This window comes from Labrus bergylta, chromosome 9 (genome assembly GCF_963930695.1).
Source record: "Labrus bergylta chromosome 9, fLabBer1.1, whole genome shotgun sequence".
Classification (NCBI taxonomy): Eukaryota; Metazoa; Chordata; class Actinopteri; order Labriformes; family Labridae; genus Labrus; species Labrus bergylta.
This window is the reverse complement of record NC_089203.1, coordinates 24,075,583-24,086,274: the sequence shown is the minus strand read 5'-3', so window position 1 is coordinate 24,086,274 and position 10,692 is coordinate 24,075,583. Positions and strand designations below refer to the sequence as shown.

The 10,692-nt window shown below is 41.6% G+C and overlaps 1 non-coding gene across 1 annotated transcript; it reads right to left on the bottom strand.

Annotated features, from left to right (window-relative positions):
• Window positions 1–5,106: 5,106 nt before the first annotated feature.
• On the bottom strand, window positions 5,107–5,178 carry trnae-cuc (transfer RNA glutamic acid (anticodon CUC)). Its single transcript has one exon. It is a non-coding gene; the product is annotated as a tRNA-Glu (tRNA).
• Window positions 5,179–10,692: the final 5,514 nt, after the last annotated feature.

Below are 10,692 nucleotides of genomic sequence, written 5' to 3'. Positions count from 1 at the left end.
GCATCCATTTTGCATTTGAGGTTAGAAAATGGTTCGGTCTGGAGCCATTATGGGTAAATAGGGTTGTGTGTGGTTTGTCAGAGTGCACCATTAAGTTCATGTTCGAGCTTTTCATGTAAAATGTATACAGCTGTTATATACAGCTGTGACAGTTGGGCCAAAGGCATAAAACTCTGTGTGGGTTCATGGCAAAAACTGAGAACACGATGCCATAAATATACCTCTTTCTAATATTTATAAAGCTATGTGTTGGCATTGTTCTTATTTATAAATCGTGAATGAATTCAGCTCTCACAGTGAGCCTTGAATGGAAAATGACAGTTGTTACATCATGCATATTATCACTTCTCAGGAACTCAGCACAACACATTTCAGGACCATGGACAGTGTCAATCACCGGACAGGCTGCTCTCATTTACTGTTTGCAAAAGCAACTAAGCAGGGTTGCTGTTCCCTTATTTATGTGTGTGGGTAAATATGTAAACATAAAATCCCATCAATGAATGTATATCTGACTCTTGAATATGTACCAACCTTTTTACATATCAGCTGTTCTGCTGGCTCTGCTTGTCATCAGAGCTTTCAATAAAGACGTGCAACAATAAAGTGCAATTCCATGTCTCTCAAAAGCAAGGTTTTTTTAAAGAAGCAGTACAATCATTAATTCATATTATATAGGAGTAAACCATCATCTGCAGGGGTATCAGTCACTCTCATCAATAAACATAAGGTAATTCATGTTTTACTTAACGCACTTGTATGAAATAAAACTATATAACAAAGTTTGTCACCATATGACAGATCAAAGGAAAACACACAGAGGGAATTAAAATAATTTAAAGTATAATTCGTAAAGATTAGAGAGAAGAGTTATTCATTATGACTAAGTTTACAAACACCAAGGTTAGCCATGGAGATCCACACGGTTAGAGCTTAGATCATGCACAAAAAAATCCAGCCCAACCCTATCCGAGCCTGTGCACGTTCTGTCCGCTCGGCTCGAGTTTTAAGTTTTGTGCGTCTGTGTGTGTCTGTGTGTGTGTGCCTGATTGACAGCCCAGGATTGGTGAGGGAGGTGTGTCACATTGACTGGGTCAGTGCTTCAGCAAGCAGCATAAAAGTTAAAGCAGCCAAAAAAGCCAAAATAAAAACAAACAAAAGCACGGAGTCCGTCCCGTGCCCGAAGTCGGGCCTCTGGTTCCGTAGGGCTCGGTTCGAGTTGCAGACTTCTACAGAGGATTCTGTGCTTTTTACCTTATGATCCTCTAGTCTCTTACTATATCACAAGGAAACCCTCCGTAAATGTTCATTGGTATGCAGATGATACTCAACTATACATATCATCAATAAAGCCAGACGTCATCAATCAGTTATGTAAACTTGAAAATTAGGAATCTGGGAGTTCTATTTGGTCAAGATACGTCGTTCAACATCAAAGTAAGCCACATTTCAAGGACAGCATTTTTTCCCCCTCTGTAATATCTCTTAAGTCTGGCATAGCCTATCAGTTACTGTTCCAACTTATGTTTTGTCATCAAAGACTTTCAAAGTCTTTCCTGTAAACACTCAATGACAAAGGATTCATTAAATTAACATATTCATTTAATTTGGTGACTCGTCGGTACTTGATTGATAATTTATACAGGGATGATTACAAAGGAAGGTGAAGATTTTTAGCTTGTCTACTTAGATAATTATGTAATGTTGAATTACTGACAAAATAATATATAAAAACAAAAAAAAAAAATCTGAGTTTTGATACACATCTTTGACTGTAACATAATGTTTTAAAAGAACAGGCTCTTTGATGCCCTACAACACTGCCTGTCTCCTTATTGGTGGTCTGTTTAGCTTTTGCAGGTCATATGGAGACATCTGTATTGAAGTGATACTGTTTCATATCAAGTTAAACACTCCTCACTGTAGGTTTACGATTACCCAGGGTACCATAATGTTCATTACAGCTTACAGGCAGTCATGAAAAATGGATTGAGTAATTATAAGACACTGTAATACACGAACCTTTCAAGAATTATAATAATCAAACCTGCATATAACTACTGCTAAGATACCATCATGCATTATTAAGACTTACAGAAACTCTTTAGGTACATTATGTATGTGCTGTTATGTCGACAGTATATACTGTATATATCTTTATAGTACAGACCTGAAAGATGTTCACATTTCTGCAGCCAGGTGTGGTGAGACGCCTGAAAAAAGAGGCTTGTTGATGATCAACAAGCCTCTTTTTTCAGGCGTCTGCTTACATGCTCAGACTTGCTGACTCACCTGCTACTTTTATTCAATCACTATAGATTATTATAATTTATTAGAAATAACGTTTTAAACCATGTGACGCCCAAATGTAGAAAAAATGTGTAAAACTTTGTTTTAGATTTTCCAACGTTGTTGTTTTAGGCCTCTTCGGCAAGAACGAAGGGCTTTTAAATGTATTGAAATTTGTAATAAACAAGGAACATTCGTGATGTATCTCAAAAGTAATTAATTGAACAGTAAAATTATAATTTTGGTACAGGTTTTTCAGTCACTTTTCTTGGACCTTTGGCCACTGAAGAGAGCTGAAATCTGTTTTGAGTCAGCGATGCATGGCAAGAGACAAAGTGTGTTTGTTTGGCTGCAGCCTGTTGACCATGCCAATATAATCACTGACTCTGCAACCAGTGGCTCATTGTTTATCATCACTTTTCTGTGTCCATATCGCACCCATCTTCATCTCAGCTCAATCACCTGTATTATTTTTACTTTTTTCCATCTTAAAATGAATCAGTCTTAAATGGCAGCGATCATGTCCTGCAGTCTCTTTGAATTCAAAAATGAAAAAGGAAAACAATAATAAAAATAAACTATCATAAGGAAACATGAATAACAGAAGGAAATTACCTGAAGCACACTCCCCTGTCAAATGTGATGCTCTGGAGGTTATAGGCCTGCTCAGGCAGTGGGTGGAATGCTGTTATTTTTGTCCTACAGGAACCTATAATTGATTCATTACCACTCTTAACCCCCCCTTCAGCAGTGACGCCATCACCCCCCCCCCCCCCCCCCTTTCCTCTCTTTCCTCCTGCTGGCCTATACCAGCTCTAATATCATATGAGAACAGATGAAGAAACCAGTGCTGCTGCTGCAGATGGAGACGGAGCTGGGCTGTTTAAGGCGATTATGTTGGAAGTGATTTTCTCTCCCCCCCCCCTCCTCCTCTTCTCTCTCTTTCTCTCTCGATTCCTTCTCCAGCTTTCGGCGGTTTCTCCTAACCTCGGTCATCAGCCGGCAGAGCGAGGTAGCAAGGCAGTCGGCGGGAGGAGAAGGGAGGTTACGGGAAACACGGAGGGGCACAATGCTGATGATTAAGGATCAGCTGATTAGGCACTTGCTGTGTAATCTTAAATAAAAAAAGGATATGAAATCACTTGCTTTACAGCCGTGGAAGTGATTTTCCTCACAATGGGGGCTACCTTCCGCTAATCAGCTTTGTGCCACAGAAAAGCCACTGAATATATTTGGCCTTTTGTACTGTGGTGATAATGTGAGCGAGGCGAAGCTCCAGATCCTTTGAACACAGCCCTCCCTCCTTACCCCCCAACCCCCCTCCCTCTCTCTCTCTCTCTCTCTCTCCCTGTATATCCTCCTCAGTTATCAGCTTCCTCACAAATTCTCCAGCATTTTTTTTCCGTTTGCAGTGCAGGAAACTCCAGCTTTTAATTTGTCCAGGGGTAATTTGACTGCGAGGTGTACCAGAGAGGATTGATCGAGTCAAATCAAGACTATTGACTCCTCTTGTGCCAAAGCACATTCATTCACCCCTACTGCTGACTCCTTCCTTCCTCTGCCAGGCTGCAGACACTAACTGACACACAGTCGGCGCCAAGGAGGAGGAGCTGAGGTCAGGGCGGTCGCTGTCCTGCAGCCCGATGGATCGTCAGACCGGCAGGTTTTCGTTTTAACGTAAGCTGTAGCAGCAGAAATCTGAGCACCAACAATTAATGAACTGTCGGGCGGTTCAGATGATATACACTGCAGACAGGCAGTACAGACCGGGGCAAAAGACCATTCTGCTGCAGCCGAGCCAAAGTCTGAGTCCAGAGTTTCCTGTATATTGAATCAAATCCAGCCTGTGATGGCAAAAGTTCAAAACCTGAAGTGAAATGAGCAGAAACACAGCAGGGGAATGAAAGTTATGGATCCAGAGTTCAAGTGAAACCTGCAAAAATTCCATACTTAAAAGATATTAAGCAATGATTAATAATGTTGAAGGTGTAAAACTGTATGAGTCTGCTTCAGGGGATATTCATGCCATCAGATTTGTTAAGAAAAAGGAAGGGAAAGGAAGTATACAAAGAGGAAGCAGAAGTCTGGCCGCAAAGGAAACAAGCGTTCAGAGTTGCTGTTACATTTAAAGTCCGGATAAATAATGAAAAAAACACTTGGTGAGGAGTGAGATGACACAGATGGTGTGGTTGCAGCTGTGATAAACTCTCCCAGCATGCATCTGTTCTGTGTAAACTTCATCACAACAGCAACAAGCACTCAAATCCTCCACTGCTACATCCTACAGCTTCACAAACTTGTGTTGTGTCCATAAAGCTTTATGTAGAACGCCAGAACACTCAGTTTAGACTCTTAAGGTGGTTACAAAGTCTACAGAGATTACATTTTTAGAGGGAATGTGACTCATAATGGTGCAGAGAATGAAAACATGGTAGACTTTTGCTAGAATATTGCACTGAGATTTAAAGACCATAATAATGTATACTTTATTGATCCCGCGAGGGGAAATTCGTTTTTACACTCTGTCTAGTTAACATGCTACAAACATGCTGAAATACACACACATGTACTAATGGAGAGGTTTCAGAGTGAGGGGGCTGAGTGAGGTTTCAGAGTGAGGGGGCTGCCCACAGTGGGCGCTCCTGAGCTGGTGGGGGGTTAGGTGTCTTGTTTAAGGGCACCTCGGGAAGTGGACTGGCACCTCTCCAGCTACCAGGCCAATTTCTGGACTTGGTCCGTGCTGGAACTTGAACCAGCGACCCTCAGATTCCCAACCCAAGTCCCTACAGACTGAGCTACTGCCACCCTGAAAGCACATTCCCTGACCGGGAATTGAACCCGGGCCACGGCGGTGAGCGCGCCGAATCCTAGCCACTAGACCATCAGGGGCCATGCAGCTTAGCTTGCTGTGTTTGTATCAAGGAATATTTTTAATGACCTGAATGCCCTAAAATAGATAATTTGAGGTGACAATGTACTAGACAGGGGTACGAGAAGTGTTTAACATTTAACGTACCAACAGCTTTATCTGTGAACCTACCTACATACTGTACAGTGATTTTCAATAGCCACATCTTCACAGCAAGAATCATCCACATGGACTAGAATTCCCTGAAGGAAGTAAAAAATGATCCTAAACAACTTTCTGGGACATTATGTTACTTATGAGAAAGAACTACCCCTCAAAGGAGGAACTCACTCAAAGTACCAAAACATCTGGCCCGGGGCTTTGTACACCAATCATTTCTGATTGAAAGCTGTTTTGTGTTTTAATTAAGATTGTATAGCGACAATTCATAATGTCTGTGCTTGTTCATTGTGCTCTGGCAAGGAACGATTAAGTTATTTGAAGTTTCTGCAAAGGAAAGTTTAAGATATTTTGGGTTAAAATGCTGCAAATGTCTATCTTCACTTCTGTCTCTAACTGTAGCCATCCAATGAGAGGCCTCCTGAAATAGCAGCAGACCCGAGAAGTTCAACACCAAGCCAAACAGTCTGCGATGCTGTTGTTAGTTTGTACATTTTGTCAAGAGATGCAAAGCTTGTTGACTGATTGTGATTGTGCACATGCACAAGCACAAACACGAAGAGAACACGATGCAACAGATGAATGAACTTTGTCAAAATGCCAGGGACGTTTATTTGTATAGCAGATTTGAACAACAAGCCAATTCGGAGTGCTGCAAATGCCACAAAAAGCATCAAGCCAAAAATATTTTGGTGTAACCTTATTAACAGACATAATGCACTGACTGCATACCTACCAGGACATCAAGGCTCCCTTGGAAAGAGGCAAATTAGGAAACATTGTCAAAAGTGTACTACGGAGGTTTTGCAGGGTCAAAATTTTTTTACGTTTTGAGCAGAGCTAATGCTAAAGAGATTAGCACTTTGTGTTCTGCTTCTTTTGGGCATCTTCAGACGTAATTCAGTGGGTGGAAAAGTCATTTTCTTCTGCTCGTGCTGATCAAAAAAAGATCACATCAGTCTTGTAGATATTTATACAACTCTAAACACTGACTTTACATTGGGTGCAAGTGTGACAAAACTACAGACAATATTAGTTTTCTTTGTAAAACCCCAAATCAAACGTTATCTCCTTTCGCTTAAGAAGCAAAATCACCCACCCCCCCACCCCCCCCCCAACCTTTTTTGCAATTTAACAGTTTTACATAGTGTCATTAAAAACAGACCTGGTCTCAGGAGAAATCAGTCGATCTGGGTCGTATTTGCCTGCAGGGAGAACATACAGGAGATTGAGTTAGTAGTGCTGATGAGAGAGTTATCATCTCCTTTCTCTTGTTTTCTGTTTTCCAGTCAAGCTGCTGTGAGCAGTTTTTAGTTTCTGTGTTTTGTAAAGTTGTTCAGGGCGGCGGCTGAAGTATCGGCGCTCCGCTGTGCTTCAGCAGGAACACGTCTTTCTGCTTCTGCTCATTAGGACATTGGCACACAAGAAGCCCTTGGGCCTCTGGGTAATGAAGGACCCCACAGACTTGTGGGTAATTGGGCAGCAACAGTGGAGTACAGGTAAACGCTGGCTTGTCTGAGCGTTCTGGTTGGCCAATCAGCTGGCGCCTCCGCTTTAGCCAAGTGAACAGCGGGCGGCGGCCTCAAGGGACCCAAAAGTATGCGAGAACGCTGCAGGAAAGTTTTTGAAAGCAGTGATGCCGAACTGCTGCAAATACAAAAGTATCCATACCTGTCCTGTTTACTGCTGCCTTTCTTTTTCAGCTAAATGCCCTTGTGCTCCTGTAACATAACAATGGGGACGTCTTACAGATGGTTGTTTTGTGAGAGAACAAGCCTGACTTTGCTGCTGCTGCTGTTGCTTTGGTGGCGAGCCAGCTTGTGATGTTGTTGTGGAAAGCTTTAGCTGGCTAGCTCCGCGGTTTGTTTAGCCTCGAGGGAACAGGCAGGGGTGAAACCAACCAGGAGCGCTCTGGGACTGAATACTCAATTAAGGCAGGCTTGTCTAAAGAAATTGCTACAGAGATCCCAACTGCTGACAAACCGGCCTCCCCACGGTGACAGCTTAATCACAGTTGTGCAGAAACTGTCCAACACTCTGCGTAGGGCTCACTCACAGATTTGGAGAGGGAGCAGGCTGTGGTGTGCCGGGAGTTTTGTTGTGATTTGTCATCCTGCTTATGCCCGTGTTTGGAGCTCGCTCTAATGACCACGAGAGCCCCCGTGACAGAGGCCCCGTTTGAGCCGGGGCCGGGGATCCATCATTCTCTTCTTTGTGGCTCATTGGCTCGCAGCTCCCCCAGTCCAGGACAAACTCCCCCACCACTGTCGCAGAGAGGAGCAAATAAACGTGACAGCAGGTTTACAGGAGGCCGGGACGCCTGGGAGGAGAGCTGACGGTAACGGACAACACGGAGCCTCGGGAGCAGTTTGTTCTCCACACGACACCTGCAGCTGCAGTACGGTGACGGTTTGATGTCTTGCTTAGCTGCTCCGTCACCTCCGTCACGCTGATCTACTGAGGATCTGTAGAGCTTTAAAAATATAATCAGGTGACGCCTGCACATAGTCAAGTCTGCCCATTCTAAAGGTATACAATCACATACATCAACAGTTTACAGTAGATGAAAAAAAATGCCTGTAATATATGAGGAAATTGGTAAATACATATGATTGAAAAATAACTTTATACATCAGTACATCCACATTTTATATGATCAGTATTTGCACAGAAACTCACAGGTTGTAACAAATGACAAACATTTAATCTTCCTTTTTCAAACTTGTGCTCTAATTGTACATGATATGTCTAAATGACTGATGGCCCACAAATTGCTAGCTGTGGATTGGAAAACAATTGCTGCAATTTCCAAGGCAAATGCACCTGTTGAAAAAAAGAAAAGAAAAGAGAAAAAAGAAAAATGGGGGCTGTGATTTCAAGTTATGAAATGTGCCGTACATATACGTATAGGTACAGAGCACAGAACAGAGAAGTGATGAAACGTGTAACACAGACAGAGAGTTATCAAAGATCGACGAAGAAGACTTGATCAGAAGGATCATTCAAAATGGATTAAAACACCCACACAAGAATATCAAATCAAACACTCATACAGTATACGCTTCCTATATCAGCTCGCCTTCGCATCGTTTGTCATGTTTTAAAAATGTGCAAGGCTGAAGCTTCCTGTGAAAGTCGATTGAGATAAGCTCAGCACGAGCAGAAAACATGAAGCTCTGCAGCAGGAACTTTAAATATGGACTGACGATATAAGAGTCATTAAGGTTAGTTTTCAACTTACAGAAAAGAAGATTCAATTTTATCTTATCAACTTTCAACCTTATAGAGTTGATTATTATGCTTTGAATCTTGCCTTATTTTCATTAAAACTGAACAGTTTAGAACCAGTTATTCTAGTTTCCTTTATGTTCAGTTTCACATTCTAGTCGAGTACTGCATGCTCTAACTGGTCGTCTAACTTTAGTTTGATTTTTACAAACTTTGTGACCAAGAGCACAGATTAAAAAATAAAAGTTTTACATGCAGCTTTAGGAATGTTGTCTACCTTGCATAGTACAATTCATTCACTATTTTTTAAAAGTAAGACACGATGTACAACTTTTGTGATCAGTTATTCTAAATCGATACTCGCCTGCACGTAAGCTCTGTTTTCATTTAAAATCGGGCCTTTTGTAGCATTAATATACTGATACTATGTGTTCATGATCCGATTTTATTCTAGTGTAAATGCAGAAATATATCTGCTACTGAAATAAAAAGATGGCAATGTGCTCTATCTTATTGTCTTTATGTTCCAGTTGGTTCCATTAGAACTGTGCAAGCTAACATTTGTATTAATCAGTATGTTTGTGACCTCAAACAGAGGTCTCACATTCATTCTAGTTGTTGTTGGTGGTGGCGACTTGAGCTGCGGGCAATCAACTTCAGGTGTGTTCAATGAGGTTCCAGATCATGGATTAGCTGCACCTGTAGAGGAAGCCCTCATAAAACATGACTCATCATGCATGCCTCATTCTACAACAGAGGAAAAGTACAACATGGACTATTCCCTTTGCTGTCTCAACAACCCTGCAATGCATCAAAAATAAATCTTTGAAATCCAGGCTATTTGTGTGAGAGTCCTACCTTACTCCTCTTGCAGTAACGCTTCACTTCAGACACATAACAATATCAACTACAGTCATCACTTTTGCTTGTGAAAGAAGTGTAAAATCTCACCCTAATTATGGTGATAAATATGTCTGAAAGCAAAAAGGAAATGCTAAAAACAGCCTCTTGGATCAGTGTTTCCATCAGTATAAAGTCAAACTTTCTGCTTCTTGACTTTGTTGAAACGTTTCCCTTTTTAATAAGACTTGTCAATAGAACGCCAACACTGTTCTTGAAACATCACTTAGTTGCTGCATTATTTTGAAGCTTTTTGATTGGTTTAAAAGCATCATTATAATAGGGATTTGCTTCATTGGGAACAGAGGCTCTGCAAAGACACCCTGTGAAAAATGTACAAGTCTGCAGCGATGACATTCCAAATATTTTTTCAGACCAAAAGTCAGTCCCATAAAGTGCAGAGGCCAGGAATTCGTATGTCAGCTAGATGTAGGTGAGCAAGACAACTTTTTAAAGGTTTTAAATGACAAGGGCATAGGCGTGAGCATTTGTGTTCTGGGGGTGTGCGTGTGTGTGTGTGTGTCTGAGATGCTTCCATGGAAGATAATAATTCTGCCATTTCAGCTACTCTCTCTCCAAAGACGGATAGTTTGATCTCAAGACACCACTCTGGATGAAATAAAGGTCAAAAATGACCAAAAAAAACCCCCATTCACACAAGGCCGTATGGCCGGCTTTTCGGCATCCTTGTGTGTTGGGATTTCAACCGTCTGAACACAGAGTGAGGGATTGTGGGAGAGCAGCTGTAAATATGACGATGTAATTTCTGAGAAAGCAAAGATGATAAGTTACCCCAAGGAGGGAGAAAGAGATGGAGTGGCTAACAAAGCGGTAAAATATGGACAATGAGGAGGACTTGGTGAGCTGCGCCACATCACGATATGCATGAGGCATAAATCAATATTTATTGCACATAAAGGAGCAATTTTTCCACCATGAATGATTCAACTTCCCAAAGACGGCTGCAGTCGGGCCCGCATTATCGCATTTTTATTCAAACTGATAAATAAGGAATTACACGAGCAGCCGTGTGGATGTGAATGCGGCGTGGTACCTGAGCGGATGTTTACAAACTGCAGGTTATTATTATCGTCATATCGCGTCTCCACAATCACAGTTTGGCTCTGAATATTTCATGTTTCAGTAAATAATGTGGGCTGTGACTCGGGGAATGAGGGAGTGTATTTGTGAAGTGATTACTCCTCAGGAAGTGTTTTTTTTTTTTTTTTTTTTTTTTTTTTTTTTCG